This window comes from Coregonus clupeaformis, chromosome 8 (genome assembly GCF_020615455.1).
Source record: "Coregonus clupeaformis isolate EN_2021a chromosome 8, ASM2061545v1, whole genome shotgun sequence".
NCBI classification, from domain to species: Eukaryota; Metazoa; Chordata; class Actinopteri; order Salmoniformes; family Salmonidae; genus Coregonus; species Coregonus clupeaformis.
The window spans coordinates 54792688-54812321 of NC_059199.1; the positions used below are offsets into that span (position 1 = coordinate 54792688).

Genomic DNA, 19634 nt, shown 5'->3' on the forward strand with positions numbered 1-19634 from the left:
AGGTCTCCGATCAGACACTGCGTAGTACTGCTGGACATACAGAAACTAGCAGAGAAAACTGAGCAAGGGAACACAGGGAAGTGAGGGCATAAATACACAGGTGAACAGGTAGACACAGGTGACACCAATAAGATAATGATTAGTCCAGACTGTGAGTGAGGAGGTGCCTAAGGTTGTCGGAGGATGACACCTAGTGGGTCGCTTTGGAACTGCGACCCCCTCCTGTAACAGACAGGTGTGTGCCTTTCCAAATCATGTCCAATCAATTGAATTCACCACAGATGGCCTCCAATTAAGTTGTAGAAACAGCTCAAGGATGATCATTGGAAACTGGATGCACCTGAGCTCAATTTCGAGTCTCATAGCAAAGGGTCTGAATACGTATGTAAATAAGGTATTTCTGGTTTTTTCTTTTAATAAATTAGCAAAAATGTCAAAAAAACTGTTTTTGCTTTGTCATTATGGGGTATTGTGTGTAGATTGATGAGAATATATAAAAAAAATCCATTTTAGAGTAAGGCTGTAACGTAACAAAATGTGGAAAAAGTCAAGGTCTGAATACTTTCCGAATGCACTGTATATATAAGGCTAAAATGTTTATATTTCAGGGGAGAGCTATGCACAGCAAGTTATTTGTCAATTAGGCTATTCTTAGAATATTTTTAACGTTGTCGCAATTACATGGCTACTGTTTAATAGAGGGGAATCCCAGCTTTCCAGTGGTACAGATTTATTTAGGCTCTACAGTGCCGGTGGAAAGGCAACAACGAAATGATTACTTAGTTAGCTATAGTTAACTAGCGTGATAACCGCTAAAAGTTATGTTTTGAATTTGTGATCTAATTAGTTAGTCTGTCATTATGTTATACTTGGTGCTGAAATGTTGCGCTCTCTCTCCTCGGGCAACGGCCCACTCTCACTGGCAAACAAGCAGCACCACAGACATGCACTGAAGGATCATTCCTATAATGGCTGATATGTTGTTTTTTAATTGATTGATCATATTTAAAAGTGTGCTTTCATGAATTACATTAACAAGAATTATGAAACAAATTTCCATGACTTTTCATGACTTTACAAACCCTCATTTGACAACTTGGAACAGCGCATCATGTAATTCAGGCTGGCACATTTTCAATCTGTACAATCTCGAACAGCCTACTGTCACTCACAGATTCACAGACTAGCGGCAAATAAACTTGAAGAAAGCGGAATCAGGAAATGATTACTATTCAATGAAGATCCCGCCTTCATTCCGCTTTGTACAACCTTTTTTGCCTCGATGTATGAATCTTGGCCAGCAATAGGCTATTTTGTTTTTTATAGAGGAGCTGGTATGCAATTCCCCAAAAATGTGAAGTGCCGGTACAGCGTTCTGGACAGCTTCGGCCCAAGTCAAGCACTGCATACCATACGAAACGTAACATATCATACTAAATGGAGTGTCTCGGCTTTACGTACAGTATACTATGAAATGCTCTGAGACCAGGTTGCTTTAACTTCTAAACCCTAGCCTAGCTAACATTAGCCACCTAGCTAACATTACCCTTAGCCACCAAGATAACGTTACCCAAAACAAATTGGAATTTGTAACATATCGTACATTTTGAAAATACGTAATATATTATTTGAAATGAATGATGGACATCCACAAATGAATACATAACATACGAAACGTAACGTAACAATAATGATTGGGGTGTCCCGGATTTACTTTTTCTATGTTACGTCTACCCCTGAGTCCAGGTTGCTCTTTCATTCACAGGGGCCCAGAAAGTCTCTGTTCTCGTGCGGGGCTCGTGATCCCCAGAGCCCCTCGAGTTCCATTCTCCTCCGCCAGCCGCGCGAGAGGAGCTTGTATGAATGGAGCGTTTGTTTTCTGTGGAATATAATGCTTGGTGAACAGATGGGGGATGGAGAAAGAGGAACAGGGACAGACAGACTATGACACAAGAGCTTGGATGCTGACTTGTGCTCAACTTCTCTTGACTGACTGCAAGGAGTCTCTCTAGTCTAGTCTACATCCATTTAAAAACGTTTTTATAAGGCTTTAAATTCTTTAGCCTAAATATTTTTGCCCAAGCACCAGAGTTGCCATTATTGTTTGTGGAAGAATAAAACAGATAGCCTTTACTTTAGGGCCTATATTACTCTATTGACTTAGGCCCCTACTAAATACATATTTTAAAAGTTTGGTTTTATATGAAAAAATTATATATGTATGCACTCACTAACTGTAAGTCGCTCTGCTAAATTACTAAAATGTAAAATGTAAATGTAATATGAGAGAAAAGTACCTCTTTGACCTCTGCCACCTTCTCTTTCATAATGTTTAATATCTCACAAATAAAGAACCAGCACGCGTGCTTGCATGACCGATAGACTTCACACGCACACACACGCACACACTCTCTATGGCTACTGCCTACTGTTGAAATAGAGAGAGGGGAAGTAGGCAGCAGTGACAGACTGATCTGGGATAGAGTGAGTGACGGAGACAGGGAGGGATAAGAGGAGGAGAGTGGGGGAAGAATTGATTGTTCGAGCAAGTAAGCTGCTGAGGAGAGAGTACTTCAGAAGCAGTGCACTCTACAAGAAGATATGCTGTCTGGTTGAAATCTATTGGATTTTCAGATGATAACGTTAGGATAAACGTTTAGCGAACTATATGACCACATTCGCTGTTTTTTCTTGTAGAGCTTGAAAGTGCGAGTGCTAGGTCCGAACTCGCTAGATTTGAGATGAGTTTGCGGTAAACCCCGTTAGCTAGCTTCTGAAGTAAGGATTATTTCGTAGAAAGGGTTGGGAATATCGAGGAAAACCCTCGTCCAGACATTGGCAAGAGAATTCCACTTAACGACCTATCGGGTGAGTAAAATGTCTGCATAACAATGGTGCATACTTTCTAAGTTATGGTTGGAAAAATATTGATTTCAACTTTTGTACAGATCTTGCTAGCCATTTGGATCCACAAGGGACAGACTCGTGTAATTCATGTCGCTAAAAATAATTTAGGGGAGAAAACAAATAGAGAAAACACACTAACGTTACGTTCACACGATAAAGTCTTCAACTAACTCTCCATAAGTGGGCTAGCTAGATACTTTGCACTAACAGTCATATTTTGTTGTAATTTAGCAGACGCTTTTACCCAGAGCGATTTACAGAGTGAGTGAATTAATTTTCGTACTGGTGCCCCGTGGGAATCAAACCCAAAACCCTGGCGTTGCAAGCGCCTTGCTATACCACAAGTCACACACACAGTTGTATTAGCTAACTATATATACATCACTAAGTCTTGTATAATTGGGTTTTTAGCAATGATCACTATAGATTTTGAGTCTCAGACTGTCATGAGCTTATCGATGGCATCGATTAGAACGCATCACATCAGGTAATCGATAAACATAGGTGAATCGATCGGTCACTGACTAGGCTACTAGACAGTGGGGGGATATGGGTCTATCCCCCGTTGTCGAACTCCTTCTGGTCAGTAGACAGCTTATGGCCGGGCTTTTGGTCAATCAGATGGGCTAATCTAGTTTAGAATGATCATATGGCTCAGTATATCTATGTCTACGTGTTGTTGTGGTCCCTGGTGAAGGTCTCAGTCAACTGCTTAAGTAAGATAATTTTGACATGTTTGCATTTAGCCTTCTCATGATAGCATAGGATGGTTAGGATACAACTCAGGTCTTCACCTGTGTCATTTTCGTTGGACAAGAATGCACACAATATTGTTTTGTTCCTTCCTCCTTGAGTATTGATTTGATTTAGGCCCTTTTAAACAAAACAGCTGTTTTTCACTGTAAAGTAGGCCAATATGGAACTAAGTTGGAATGTCAACAATTTTATTGCAATTGATAAACTTGCTTTATGTTGAACGTAACCCTAATTCAATTTGACTCCATCAATCTTGTCAAATAGCCACCGTTTTAATACTAATGTTATTACTCATTTATTAAACAGTTATAAACACACTGAAGTAGGCTATTTCAGCTAAATCTCTATATATTTTTAATGCATTTTGAATGATCACATGTAGGCATTGACATTGGTTGACATTTGCCAGCAGAAAAAACATCAATATCTTTGTGAAGTATCTGACAGCCATTTGATGTGGTCAATGAGGCATTGTATCATGTGGTTTGAATTATATAATGTCCATACTGGGTGGGGGCTTGGAGCCGAGGCCCTGGCTCCGCCTCCACCAGTGGCTCTCAACAGTGCTTTGTTATAGAGATACTAGTTACGGTCATAGACATATAAGTATTTTTTATAGCTAATAGCGATAAATATCTCTAGCTATAGAAATATAACTCATAGAGACTGTCTGACATGCTATATGGAGTGGTGAATGTTGAGTGATGATACATGAACATAGAGAGTCAAAAGTAGTGGTCCCCTTTGGGACACCACTTCAGTCGCTAGCTAGGCTGTTCATCTATCAGATGATACTCTCTCTGGCCACCTTATAGACATTGGATAGGACAATACACATTCATTTCTCTGTCAAAAGTCTCTACAACAACTCCCCTGCTTCCAATAGAGTGTAGGCTACTTCTGGTCTGTAGTAGTAAGGATACTGACTGACCCTTCAGTGCTGAGACATGGTTTAGATTAGTGTAAATCACCCCTGCTGCCCCAGGAAAAGACTAACACATCTCATTTAATTCATCAAAGGCTTTATGATTAGGTGATTAGGTGTGTTTACAGTTCGAGATGGAACTCTAGAACACTGGTTTAGAATATAATTAGATGAAAGTCTCTCTCTCTCTCTCTCTCTCTCTCTCTCTCACTCTCTCACACTCTCGCTCTCTCTCGCTCTCTCTCTCTCTCTCAATTCAATTTCTATTTAAGGGCTTTATTGGCATGGGAAACTTATTTGAACATTGCCAAAGCAAAAGTGAAATAAACAATACAAATTAACAGTAAACATTACACTCAGAAGTCCCAAAAGAATAAAGACATTTCAAATGTCATATTATGTATATATACAGTGTTGTAACAATGTGCAAATAGTTAAAGAGGGAAAATAAATCAACATAAATATGGGTTGTATTTACAATGGTGTTTGTTCTTCACTGGTTGCCCTTTTCTTGTGGCAACAGGTGACAAATATTGCTGCTGTGATGGCACACTGTGGTATTTCACCCAGTAGATAAAGGAGTTTATCAAAATTGGGTTTGTTTTCGAATTCTTTGTGGATCTGTGTAATCTGAGGGAAATATGTGTCTCTAAAATAGTCATACATTTGGCAGGAGGTTAGGAAGTGCAGCTCAGTTTCCACCTCATTTTGTGGGAAGTGTGCACATAGCCTGTCTTCTCTTGAGAGCCAGGTCTGCCTACGGCGGCCTTTCTTAATAGCAAGGCTATGCTCACTGAGTCTGTACATAGTCAAAGCTTTCCTTAAGTTTGGGTCAGTCACAGTGGTCAGGTATTCTGCCACTGTGTACTCTCTGTTTAGGGCCAAATAGCATTCTAGTTTGCTCAGTTTTTTTGTTAATTCTTTCCAATGTGTCAAGTAATTCTCTTTTTGTTTTCTCATGATTTGGTTGGGTCTAATTGTGTTGTTGTCCTGGGGCTCTGTGGGGTCTGTTTGTGTTTGTGAACAGAGCCCCAGGACCAGCTTGCTTAGGGGACTCTTCTCCAAGTTCATCTCTCTGTAGGTGATGGCTTTTTTATGGAAGGTTTGGGAATCGCTTCCGTTTAAGTGGTTATAGAATTTAACAGCTCTTTTCTGGATTTTATATGTTGAAGAGGGTGGGGCTTAAACTGCATCCCTGTCTCACCCCACGGCCCTGTGGGAAGAAAGGTGTGTGTTTTTTGCCAATTTTAACCGCACAGTTGTTGTTTGTGTACATGGATTTTATAATGTCATATGTTTTTCCCCCAACACCACTTTCCATCAATTTGTATTGCCCTCATGCCAAATTAAGTCAAATGCTTTTTTGAAATCAACAAAGCATGAGAAGACTTTGCCTTTGCTTTGGTTTGTTTGTTTGTCAATTAGGGTGTGCAGGGTGAATACGTGGTCTGTCATACGGTAATTTGGTAAAAAGCCAATTTGACATTTGCTCAGTACATTGTTTTCACTGAGGAAATGAACTAGTCTGCTGTTAATGATAATGCAGAGGATTTTCACAAGGTTGCTGTTGATGCATATCCCACTGTAGTTATTGGGGTCAAATTTGTCTCCCCTTTTGTGGATTGGGGTGATCAGTCCTTGGTTCCAAATATTGGGGAAGATGCCAGAGCTAAGGATGATGTTAAAGAGTTTAAGTATAGCCAATTGGAATTTGTGGTCTGTATATTTTATCATTTCATTGAGGATACCATCAACACCACAGGCCTTTTTGGGTTGGAGGGTTTGCATTTTGTCCTGTAGTTCATTCAATGTAATTGGAGAATCCAGTGGGTTCTGGTAGTCTTTAATAGTTGATTGTAAGATTTGCAGTTGATCATGTATATTTTTTTGATGTTTGTTCTTTGTTATAGGGCCAAAAAGATTGGAGAAGTGGTTTACCCATACATCTCCGTTTTGGATAGATAGCTATTCGTGTTGTTGTTTGTTTAGTGTTTTCCAATTTTCCCAGAAGTGGTTAGAGTCAATGGATTCTTCAATTACATTGAGCTGATTTCTTACATGCTGTTGTTTTAGTGATTCACCATAGTGAAGGCGTAGGCTCAGGTTTTCTGGGTCTCTATGTTTTTGGTTGGATAGGTTTCTCAATTTCTTTCTTCGGTTTTTGCATTCTTCATCAAACAATTTGTTATTGTTGTTTCTTACTTTTGTTTTCTGTTAGAGATTTTTAGATTTGATATGGAAGCTGAGAGGTCAAATATACTGTTTAGGTTTTCTACTGCCAAGTTTACACCTTCACTATTACAGTGGAACGTTTTGTCCAGGAAGTTGTCTGAAAGGGATTGAATTTGTTGTTGCCTAATTGTTATTTGGACACTTCTTTCCTTCCATCTATAGCATTTATTAATATTATTCAGTTCCTTTGGCTTTGATGCCTCATGATTGAGTATTGCTCTGTTCAAGTAGACTGTGATTTTGCTGTGGTCTGATAGGGGTGTCAGTGGGTTGACTGTGAACGCTCTGAGAGATTCTGGGTTGAGGTCAGTGATAAAGTAGTATACAGTACTTCTGCCAAGAGATGAGCTATAGGTGTACCTACCATAGGAGTCCCCGCGAAAGCTACCATGACTATGAACATACCCAGCATGCGACAGAGCTGCAGGAGTTGTGACCCGTTTTTGTTGGTTATGTTGTCATAGTTGTGCATTTACATTTTAGTCATTTAGCAGACGCTCTTATCCAGAGCGACTTACAGTTAGTGAGTGCATACATAATTGTTTTATTTTTTCATACTGGCCCCCCTTGGGAATCGAACCCACAACACTGGCGTTGCAAGCGCCATGCTCTACCAACTGAGCTACATCCCTGCCGGCCATTCCCTCCCCTACCCTGGACGACGCTGGGCCAATTGTGCGCCACCCCATGGGTCTGGCATTTGTGCCTAGGGAGGCATATGGGGGAGGGAATGCTGTCACCTCCAGGTAGGTGTTTGTCCCCCTGTGTGCTGAGGGTGTCAGGTTCTTGTCCAGTTCTGGCATTTAGGTCGCCACAGACTAGTACATGTCCCTGGGTCTGGAAATTATTGATTTTCCCCCTCCAGGATGGAGAAGCTGTCTTCATTAAAGTATGGGGATTCTAGTGGGGGGATATAGGTAGCACACAGGAGGAAATTTTACTCCTTTGAGATAATTTCCTTTTGAATTTCTAGCCAAATGTAAAATGTTCCTGTTTTGATTAATTTAATAGGGTGAGTTAGGTCTGCTCTATACCAAATTAGCATACCCCCCTGAGTCCCTTCCCTGTTTCACACCTGGTAGTTTGGTGGATGGGACTACCAGCTCTCTGTAACCTATTGGCCAACCAGTGGGTCCATCTCCTCTATACCATGTTTCTTGTTGGATGACAATGTCTGTATTTCCGATTTCTTTGGTGATGTCCAGTTTCCTGCTCTTAAGGCCAAAGGCAGATGACCTCAGGCCTTGGATATTCTCTCTCTCTCTCTCTCTCTCTCTCTCTCTCTCTCTCTCTCTCTCTCTCTCTCTCTCTCTCTCTCTCTCTCTCTCTCTCTCTCTCTCTCTCTCCCTCTCACACTTTCTCTCTCTCACTATCTCTCTCTCTGCCCTATTGAAAATGTCACAATCTGTTAACCTTCCACCCCGTCCTGTACAGCCTCTTGTATCTTGTACTCTCCTCAGCCTGCGAACCACACTACAGTACACACACACACTACTACATATACACTGCTGAATAATAAACAGTCCTTACAACGTGTGTGGCTCCAAAACAGTTAAATATTAATGCATAGAAAAAACTGTGCCATGGGACAAGGTAGAGCCAGCCAGACAGACAGGCAGAAACAGACAGATAGACAGACAGACAGATGGACAGATGGACAGACAGCCAGACGGACAGACGGGCAGTCAGGCAGAAACAGGTAGGCAGACAAACAGCTTAAACCTATTTAATTTTGAATAGATAGAGTTTATGAACCTTCTGTTCCTGCACCTTAGATCTCAGTAATGTTTTAAGTTAAAACTTTAAAGGACAGTCCGTTTTTTTCTTTAATTTCAATTCAGTTATCCATTTAGTCTATTTTAAAGCACTTTTTTGTTTATTTTCTCTAGTAATAATTTGTATTTTTGCAAACTTGGAGAATGAAACCCCTACTTGTTTGCACATTATCTCAGTGTTTCTCGTTGCCTCCATGGCCATCCCTAACAGATGGAGGGCAATTTGCTGGGGAAACACTTGCAACCTATAGCGAGCTTATGTACTCTATATTCTTAATTGTGTAATGAAGGTACAGTACATACCAACATGTAGGCTTGCCTATAGGCCTATCTGAAATCTTACAACCTGTCAAACAACAGCTCTCATGACTCTATCATAAAGACAATCAATCACAGATAGGGAGAGATCCTCAACAACACAGTTTACTAGGTCACGAGTGGAGACCAGGGTAAAGAAAGAAACACTTGAGGCATTCAGATCAGCCTTACAGATCTGAGTGATCATTATCTCCACCACATGGCACCTTTTCCTCCTCCACATATGCTTCTTGTGAGGGAGGAAGGTCTGGGCTGCATCCCAAATGGCACCCTATTCCCTGTATAGTGCACTACTTTTGACCAGAGCTCAATGGGGTCTGGTCAAAAGTAGTGCACTATATAGGGAATAGGGTGCCATTTGGGATGCATCCCTAGGCAGCTGGTGTGTTGGGGCTTAGAGCCTAGGGGCCATGCTCTGCCAAGGACCAGCTACAGTTAAACGATTAATGGCTTTAAAGCTAAATATATCTTCAGCTTCAGGACCTAAGGTCTTCCTTCCCTAAGCCAGATCTGGGTTCAAATAGTATTAGAAAGATAAAATAACTTTATCTGTGCTTAATTGAGCTTGATGGCACAACTGGAACCAATGGAATAGTCCCCAAAAATCCCAAAGTGCAAACTCCAACCCTGGCCGAGTTGGCACTCCAGGAAAGATTTAAAATACAGTTTGAACCCCTAAGCCTTCACTAGTGCACCCAATGGAGGATGGCCAAGACAGTAACCGTAGCGACCATAACTAGGAAGTCACTGTGAGTGACACCTCCTGCTGACACGATTGTGTGAACTAGTTCATCATTTTGAGTTGACGACACACGCATAGACACATACACACGCAAGAATGTCGAGTCTGCCGAGTCATGTTTAAATCTATCACACGCTCTGTCTCTACGAGAAGTTCAGGGTCAATGTTATGGGACCGCAATCGGATTGGTTGGTCATGTGCTTTGGGCTCTTGATGCGTTGTTACCCTACAATTTAATTTAGCTCCATTTAGCCACATCTATTCTATTCTATTCTATTCTCTTGTTATTTCCTTTATGAACAAGGGCTTTTCTGATCCACACTATAGGCCTAAGGAATCATAATGAGAAATGCCTCCAAATTAACCCTATAGTACTATACTGTCTCCAAATTAATCCTACCTACACTACCCTGTCTGACTGGCGTGCCAATGGGTCACTTGAGGAAATAGGTTAATGCTATGAATGCTTCTGAATGGAGGTAATGTGTTCATGTTTACAATTCCTTCTAGGGTTGAAAAATTACTTTCCCAAAATTCCCACCTTTTCCCAAAATTGTAGGATTGGACGATTCCTGGATTCTCTTCTTATTCCCTCCTGATTATGGGAACCTCCTGATTCTGGGAATCGTCCAACCAATATTTCGGTAAAATCTGTGAATAGGCCTGAAGGAGGGAAACGTGGTACAACATACTATGGCGTGTCGCACTCTCGCAAATGAAATGCGCCATGCCCTGCTCAAAAAGCTCCTGTAGGAACATAAGGATTTCCCTCACAGAGCATTGACAAGGAACCAGCCCTTTATCTTGGCACCAGAGCTCAAACACTTGCCACTTTATACGCGTACAGCCCCCCCGCGGAGGGCGCCCTTGCAGACTGAATAGTAGCAATAACGTTCGGAGGTAATCCTCTAGCCAACAGATTGGCCCCCTCAGGGGTCTCCGCCTAAAAGGCAAATGATCTCTGTGCTTTGGCCAATGGGGTGCCACAAGAATCAACAACATGCCCTCCAGGCTTACCCTCTTCACGTGGGCTGAACCAGCTCCACGGGAGGGAAATGCGTAAAGGAGGGTCCGAAGCCTCTGGTGCTCCAGTGCGTCCGTTCCCAATGAAGCACTCGAGTACCTCATCGAGAGAAACAGATGACAAAGCACGCTTCCTTGCGATGCGTAATGATCTACTTTGGCCCTACCGAACATTCCCATATCTGTGAGACCACCCAGGGGTGTACCCACCCCCCCCCACCCAAAAAGATATGGTCACCTACACCGGATAGGTGCAGTGAAATGTGTTGTTTTACAGGGTCAGCCATAGTAGTACGGTGCCCCTGGAGCAAATTAGGGTTAAGTGCCTTGCTCAAGGGCACATCGACAGATGTTCACATAGTCGTTCAGGTATTCAAACCAGCAATCTTTCGGTTACTGGGCCAATGCTCTAGGGCCCCACCTGGATAGAAGATCCTTAGGAGGGAGAGAGACTGAGTCCCTCACTGTTAGTTGATGTTTGCCACCACCCCCATAAATATTGCCGGTTCTGACCAGCACAAGCCGGCCTGACGAAGCCTGTAGGAAGCGCCTCAGCGCCCGATACATGGTTAGGAGCGCCAGGTAATTGATATGCAGTGCGCTCCGCGCCGCTGTCCATTCCCCCACGAATTGAGCTCCCCCTCGGGGGGGATGCGTCTGTCGTGATCACCTGCGGGGAACAACTGAAACCATGGGAGCTCCCACCCCTGGGAAACAGGCTGTGAGATGCGTCTAGGTGAGTGGAAAGGCTGCAACAACAATAGCCCCAGGGGAACAACTTCTATCACAGAAGTCATCATCCCCAGTAGGCGTAGGCACTGCCGAAAACGCATTGCGTGACCCACCCGAAATTGGGCAAATCTGAGCCAGAACCTGGACACCCCATATGGGGATAGAAAAGCGCTATTCGCGAGTGAGTTTAACTCGAGACCCAGAAATGGAATGCGCTGAGATGGAGTCAGACAGCTCTTTTTCTGGTGTCCAATGAAGCCTAGAGACTGAGTATGGGACTCCAGCATGTATGTGTGTAACACTGCTTGCCCCCAGCCCGTCGACTGTAATAGCCAGTGGCTCGTGAGCATTCTGAATGAATAGACTCTGAGGTGCTTGCTGAGGACACATAAGTCTAGAACGGGGCGTAAATTCCCGATCCCTTTTCGGAACTAGGAAATACCGTCTGTACCAGCCGTCCTGGATCCGACATAGAAACCACTCGGATTGGCTGCGTCTGGAGACAGGAGGATATTCCCTCCCTCAAAACGGGTACTGAGGCCTCGGGAAGAGTTGAGGTGATGATGCCGCAGGAGCATGGGGGACGCGCAATAAATTGTAGCCTGTATCCCAACGTCACTGTTCGCATGATCCAGAGCAACACTGCACATGCCCGCCATTGGTGGAGCAGACAGTGAGGTTTGCCTGAAGCCCGGTCCACTCTGGATTCGGGGGCTCTTGCAATCAGTGACGTACCCCGATTGGCAGTGTCCCTTGGGGGTACTTCTGTCACAATGATCCTCACTTGGTTTAGGTGGTAAGATGGAAAACCACTATCATGAAGGTTATCCGCAAGTCATAGCTACCGGTGCCACAGCAACTTGTGACTCAGCTGGAAAAAGGGACAGACAGCACTGAAAAACGGACCACTTCTGTGGTAACAGACGGGGGGATTCGTAATTTAATCTAATTCCCAGCAATGAAACCAATCGTCTATAGAACCCATCACCTGAATCACTGAGCACCTCATAGGGACTAGTGAGCTACAGGCATGAATCAGCAATGAAGCTCAGTAATTAGCCACCTATGGGGGAGGATTGCCCCCTTGTGGACAGAGAGCGAATCGGCCAATTTATTACTCTCACCCTGGGGATATTGATATACCCCTTGAACCCTGTGAACACCATGGAACCCGGGGTAACATAAGAGGTATTAAACATGAGCAAGCTTCCAAACTAAGTTGTGCTTCAGTTAGTGCTGTGACGGTCTTGGAATTTGAGGTTACGGTAATTGGCCAGGCCATGCTCACCGTTCAGGGGGGAGGTAAAAAAAAAGGCAGGTAACAATTCTGTTTGTTCACTTGTTTACATGGATATGCTTCTTAATAAAACCTATTTGAAACAAGCCATTACACTTCGTTATTATCATGGCGTTTCATTATTATTCAGGTTATTACTTATAAATATTAATCAACAAATTAAGAAATCGAATCAAATCACATTTTATTTGTCACATGTGCCGAATACAACAGGGACACCTTACAGTGAAATGCTTACTTACAAGCCCTTAACCAACAATGCAGTTTTAAGAAAGAATACCAAAAAAATTAAATAATAATAATAATTAAAGAGCAGCAGTAAAATAACAATAGCGAGGCTATATACAGGGGGTACCGGTACCGAGTCAATGTGCGGGGGCACCGGTTAGTTGAGGTAATTGAGCGGTAGCAGAGAGAACAGTCTATGACTAGGGTGGCTGGAGTCTTTGAAAATTTTTAGGGCCTTCCTCTGACAGTGCCCGTACAAACTACCCTCTGTAGTGCCTTGCGGTCGGAGGCCGAGCAGTTGCCATAACAGGCAGTGATGCAACCAGTCAGGATGCTCTCGATGGTGTAGCTATAGAACCTTTTGAGGATCTGAGGACCCATACCAAATCTTTTCAGTCTCCTGAGGGGGAATAGGTTTTGTCGTGCCCTCTTCACGACTGTCTTGGTGTGCTTGGACCATGTTAGTTTGTTGGTGATGTGGACACCAAGGAACTTGAAGCTCTCAACCTGCTTTTTCCTGTAGTCCACAATCATCTCCTTTGTCTTGATTTATTATTTATTTATTATACATTTAGCAGACGCTCTTATCCAGAGCGACTTACAGGAGCAATTAGGGTTAAGTGCCTTGCTTAAGGGCACATCGACAGATTTTTCACCTAGTCGGCTCGATCACGTTGAGGGAGAGGTTGTTGACCTGGCACCACACGGCCAGGTCTCTGACCTCCTCCCTATAGGCTGTCTCGTCATTATCGGTGATCAGGCCTACCACTGTTGTGTCATCTGCAAACCTAATGATGGTGTTGGAGTCGTGCCTGGCCATGCAGTCATGAGTGAACAGGGAGCACAGGAGGGGACTGAGCATGCACCCCTGAGGGGCCCCCGTGTTGAAGATCAGCGTGGTGGATGTGTTGTTACCTACCCTTACCACCTGGGGGCGGCCGTCAGGAAGTCCAGGATCCAGTTGCAGAGGGAGGTGTTTAGTCCTAGGGTCCTTAGCTTAGTGATGAGCTTTGAGGGCACTATGGTGTTGAACGCTGAGCTGTAGTCAATGAATAGCATTCTCACATAGGTGTTCCTTTTGTCCAGGTGTGAAACGGCAGTGTGGAGCGCAACAGAGATTTCATAATCTGTGGATCTGTTGGGACGGTATGCAAATTGCAGTGGGTCTAGGGTTAATGGTGTTGATGTGAGCCATGACCAGCCTTTCAAAGCACTTCATGGCTACAGACGTGAGTGCTACGGGTCGGTAGTCATTAAAGGCAGGTTACCTTTAAGGGACTATGGTGGGACTATGGCACAGGGACTATGGTGGTCTGCTTGAAACATGTTGGTATTATAGACCCAGCCAGGGAGAGGTTGAAAATGTCAGTGAAGACACTTGCCAGTTGGTCAGCGCATGTTCGGAGTACACGTCCTGGTAATCTGTCTGGCCCTGCGGCCTTGTGAATGTTGACCTGTTTAAAGGTCTTACTCACATCGGCTACGGAGAGCGTGATCACACAGTCGTCCGGAACAGCTGATGCTCTCATGCATGTTTCAGTGTTACTTGCCTCGAAGCGAGCATAGAAGGAATTTAGCTCATCTGGTAGGCTTGTGTCACTGGGCAGCTCGTGGCTGTGCTTCCCTTTGTAGTCTGTAATAGTTTGCAAGACCTGCCACATCCGACGAGCATTGGAGCCGGTGTAGTATGATTCGATCTTAGTCCTGTATTGACGCTTTGCCTGTTTGATGGTTCGTCGGAGGGCATAGCGGGATTTCTTATAAGCTTCCAGGTTAGAGTCCCGCTCCTTGAAAGCCGCAGCTCTACACTTTAGCTCAGTGTGGATGTTGCCTGTAATCCATGGCTTCTGGTTGGGGTATGTACGTACTGTCACTGTGGGGATGACGTCGTCGATGCACTTATTGATGAAGCCACTGACTGATGTGGGGTACTCCTCAATGCCATCGGAAGAATCCCGGAACATATTCCAGTCTGTGCTAGCAAAACAGTCCTATAGATTAGCATCTGCTTCATCTGACCACTTTTTTATTGACCGAGTCACTGGTGCTTCCTGCTTTAGTTTTTGCTTGTAAGCAGGAATTAGTAGGATGGAATTATGGTCAGATTTACCAAATTGAATGCGAGGGAGAGCTTTGTACGCGTCTCTGTGTGTGGAGTAAAGGTGTTCTAGAGTTGTTTTTCCCTCTGGTTGCACATTTGACACGCTGGTAGAAATTAGGTCAAACAGATTTAAGTTTCCCTGCATTAAAGTCCCCGGCCACTAGGAGCGGCACCTCTGGATGAGCGTTTTCCTGTTTGCTTATGGCCGTATACAGCTCATTGAGTGCGGTCTTAGTGCCAGCATTGGTTTATGGTGGTGAATAGACAGCTACGAAGAATATAGATGAAAACTCTCTTGGTAGATAGTGCGGTCTACAGCTTATCATGAGATACTCTACCTCAGGCAAGCAAAACTTTGAGACTTCCTTAGATATCGTGCACCAACTGTTGTTTACAAATATACATAGTCCGCCACTCCTTGTCTTACCAGAGGCTGTTGTTCTATCCTGCCGATACAGTGTATAGCCCGCCAGCTTTATGTTATTCATGTCGTCGTTCAGCCACGACTTGGTGAAACAAAAGATATTACAGTTTTTAATGTCCCGTTGGTAGGATATACGTGCTTGTAGTTTGTCCACTTTATTATCAAGCGATTGTACGTTAGCCAATAGTACCGATGGCAAAGGCAGATTTGCCACTCGTCGCCGGCTCCTTACCATCTCCTTCCGCGATATCTCCTTCTCTTTCTACTGCGAATGACGGGGATGAGGGCCCCGTCGGGTGTCTGGAGCAAATCCCTCTCGTCCGACTCATGAAAGAAAAAATATTAGTCCAGTTCAAGGTGAGTAATCGCTGTTCTGATGTCCAGAAGCTATTTTCGGTCATAAGAGACGGTAGGAGCAACATTATGTACAAAACAAGTTACAAACAATGCGAAAAAAGAAACAAAATAGCACGGTTGGTTAAGAGCCCATAAAACGGCAGCCATCCCCTCCGGCGCCATTGACCCAATGCCAGGTTGGAGAGGATCTTTCGTATTTTCGTAATGACACAACATTAACAGAGTCAAAATAAAGACCTTGTCCTTGTCTGTTGGCTTTTCCGCATATATATATATTTTAATATACAGTTGAAGTCGGAAGTTTACATACACTTAGGTTGGAGTCATTAATAAAGGTTTTGAGGCTGACGTTTGGCAACTCGAACCTTCAGCTCCCTCCACAGATTTTCTATGGGATTAAGGTCTGGAGACTGGCTAGGCCACTCCAGGTCCTTAATGTGCTTCTTCTTGAGCCACTCCTTTGTTGCCTTGGCCGTGTGTTTTGGTTCATTGTCATGCTGGAATACCCATCCACGACACATTTTCAATGCCCTGGCTGAGGGAAGGAGGTTCTCACCCAAGATTTGACGGTACATGGCCCCATCCATCATCCCTTTGATGCGGTGAAGTTGTCCTGTCCCCTTAGCAGAAAAACACCCCCAAAGCATAATGTTTCCACCTCCATGTTTGACGGTGGGGATGGTGTTCTTGGGGTCATAGGCAACATTCCTCCTCCTCCAAACACGGCGAGTTGAGTTGATGCCAAAGAGCTCGATTTTGGTCTCATCTGACCACAACACTTTCACCCAGTTCTCCTCTGAATCATTCAGATGTTCATTGGCAAACTTCAGACGGCCCTGTATATGTGCTTTCTTGAGCAGTGGGACCTTGCGGGCGCTGCAGGATTTCAGTCCTTCACGGCGTAGTGTGTTACCAATTGTTTTCTTGGTGACTATGGTCCCAGCTGCCTTGAGATCATTGACAAGATTCTCCCGTGTAGTTCTGGGCTTATTCCTCACCGTTCTCATGATCATTGCAACTCCACGAGGTGAGATCTTGCATGGAGCCCCAGGCCGAGGGAGATTGACAGTTATTTTGTGTTTCTTCCATTTGCGAATAATCGCACCAACTGTTGTCACCTTCTCACCAAGCTGCTTGGCGATGGTCTTGTAGCCCATTCCAGCCTTGTGTAGGTCTACAATCTTGTCCCTGACATCCTTGGAGAGCTCTTTGATCTTGGCCATGGTGGAGAATTTGGAATCCGATTGATTGATTGCGTCTGTGGACAGGTTTCTTTTATACAGGTAACAAACTGAGATTAGGAGCACTCCCTTTAAGAGTGTGCTCCTAATCTCAGCTCATTACATGTATAAAAGACACCTGGGAGCCAGAAATCTTTCTGATTGAGAGGGGGTCAAATACTTATTTCCCTCATTAAAATGCAAATTAATTTATAAAATTTTTGACATGCGTTTTTTCTGGATTTTTTGGTTGTTATTCTGTCTCTCACTGTTCAAATAAACCTACCATAAAAATTATAGACTGATAATTTCTTTGTCAGTGGGCAAACGTACAAAATCAGCAGGGGATCAAATTCTTTTTTCCCTCACTGTATCTATATCCACAGTAAAACGAGCCTATATCAACATAACCTGAAAGGCCGCACTCAGCAAGGAAGAAGGCACTGCTCCAAAACCGCCATAAAAAAGCCAGACTACGGTTTGCAACTGCACATGGGGACAAAGATCGTAGTTTTTGGAGAAATGTCCTCTGGTCTGATTAAACAAAAATAGAACTGTTTGGCCATACTGACCATCGTTATGTTTGGAGGAAAAAGGGTGTGGCTTGCAAGCCGAAGAACACCATCCCAACCGTGAAGCACGGCGGTGGCAGCATCATGCTGTGGGGGTGCTTTGCTGCAGGAGGGACTGGTGTACTTCACAAAATAGATGGCATCATGAGGAAGGAACATTATGTGGATATATTGAAGCAACATCTCAAGACATCAGTCAGGAAGTTAAAGCTTGGTCGCAAATGGGTCTTCCAAATGGACAATGACCCCAAGCATACTTCCAAAGTTGTGGCAAAATGGCTTAAGGACAACAAAGTCAAGGTATTGGGAGTGGCCATCACAAAGCCCTGACCTCAATCCTATAGAAAATGTGTGGGCAGAACTGAAAAAGCGTGTGCGAGCAAGGAGGCCTACAAACCTGACTCAGTTACACCAGCTCTGTCAGGAGGAATGGGCCAAAACTCACCCAACTTATTGTGGGAAGCTTGTGGAAGGCTACCCGAAACGTTTGAACCAAGTTAAACAATTTAAAGGCAATGCTACCAAATACTAATTGAGTGTATGTAAACTTCTGACCCACTGGGAATGTGATGAAATAAATAAAAGCTTAAATAAATAATTCTCTCTACTATTATTCTGACATTTCACATTCTTAAAATAAAGTGGTGATCCTAACTGACCTAAAACAGGGAATTTTTACTAGGATTAAATGTCAGGAATTGTGAAAAACTGAGTTGAAATGTATTTGGCTAAGGTGTATGTAAACTTCCAACTTCAACTGTAGATCCTATTTTCACACACAAAACCACTTTTCCCAAAATATTCACATAACGTCACAAACCCTGCTGCTGCGGTCATTCGATAAAGAAAGGACGCCGTAATGAGAGAAATACTGTAGCCTAAGCTACTGAAAATAGGTATTTTACAAGATTAAATCATGACAGAAGCATTTGATTCATATTAAAGAGATGGAGTCCAGACAGGCTACTTTAGGAAACTATCTGAATGGTAATATATAGGCCTATTCAGTGAACTCACACACGCACACCCCCGTAAAAGCACCCATCAATCAAAGCCACCAGCGTATGTCAGACACAAGAGCAAATATTTATCCTTTCCTTAAAACATATTAAAAAACCTAGGCCTACCTTAGGCTTTCCGAAAGTAGGCTATAAGATAATGAATTGAGAAGGAAAGAGGACAGTTATGTTATAGTATAAAGATGAAATTGACAATCATTAAAATAGAAACAAATACATGCAACATGTCCATAGCCTATTTATCAGCAACGCTGATTATTGGGGGGGAGAGTGTTGGAAAGAACTAAAATTAAGAAAATAAATATCTGTTGCTTGCATATTCGGCATCACGTAAACTACGTATTCGTTATATATCAGGAAATCTAATAGAATTTATTTCAAAGTACACTACATGGCCAAAATGTACGATTTCTGTGCGCTACGCACTTCAGCACTCGGCGATCCCGTTTGTGAGCTTGTGTGGCCTACCACTTCGCGGTTGAGCCGTTGTTGCTCCTAGACGTTTCCACTTCACAATAACAGCACTTACAGTTGACCGGGGCAGCTCTAGCAGGGCAGAAATTTGACAAACTGACTTGGTGGAAAGGTGGCATCCTATGACGGTGCCACGTTGAAAGTCACTGAGCTCTTCAGTACGGGCCATTCTACTGCCAATGTTTGTCTATGGAGATTGCATGGCTGCTCGATTTTATACACCTGTCAGCAACGGGTGTGGCTGAAATAGCCGAATCAACTAATTTGAAGGGGTGGACAACATTACACAGGCCACAATCAACAGCCTGATCAACTCTATGAGAAGGAGATGTGTCGTTCTGCATGAGGCAAATGGTGGTCACACCAGATACTGACTGGTTTTCGGATCCACACCGTACTTTTTTTTTAAGGTATCTGTGATCAACAGATGCATATCTGTATTCCCAGTCATGTGAAATCCATAGATTAGGACCTAATGAATTTCCTTATATGAACTGTAACTCAGTAAAATTACTCTCTGGAGGGGGGTTTT

At 43.5% G+C, this 19634-nt stretch overlaps 1 protein-coding gene across 1 annotated transcript in view; it reads left to right on the forward strand.

Moving 5' to 3' along the window:
- The first annotated feature begins 2515 nt into the window (after positions 1–2515).
- The window catches only part of gal3st4 (galactose-3-O-sulfotransferase 4), a 51355-nt gene continuing 34236 nt past the window's right edge, over positions 2516–19634 (forward strand). The window contains exon 1 of the mRNA XM_041882692.2: positions 2516–2868. The gene's annotated coding sequence lies outside the window, so the exon portion shown is untranslated. The remainder of the gene's footprint in view (positions 2869–19634) is intronic.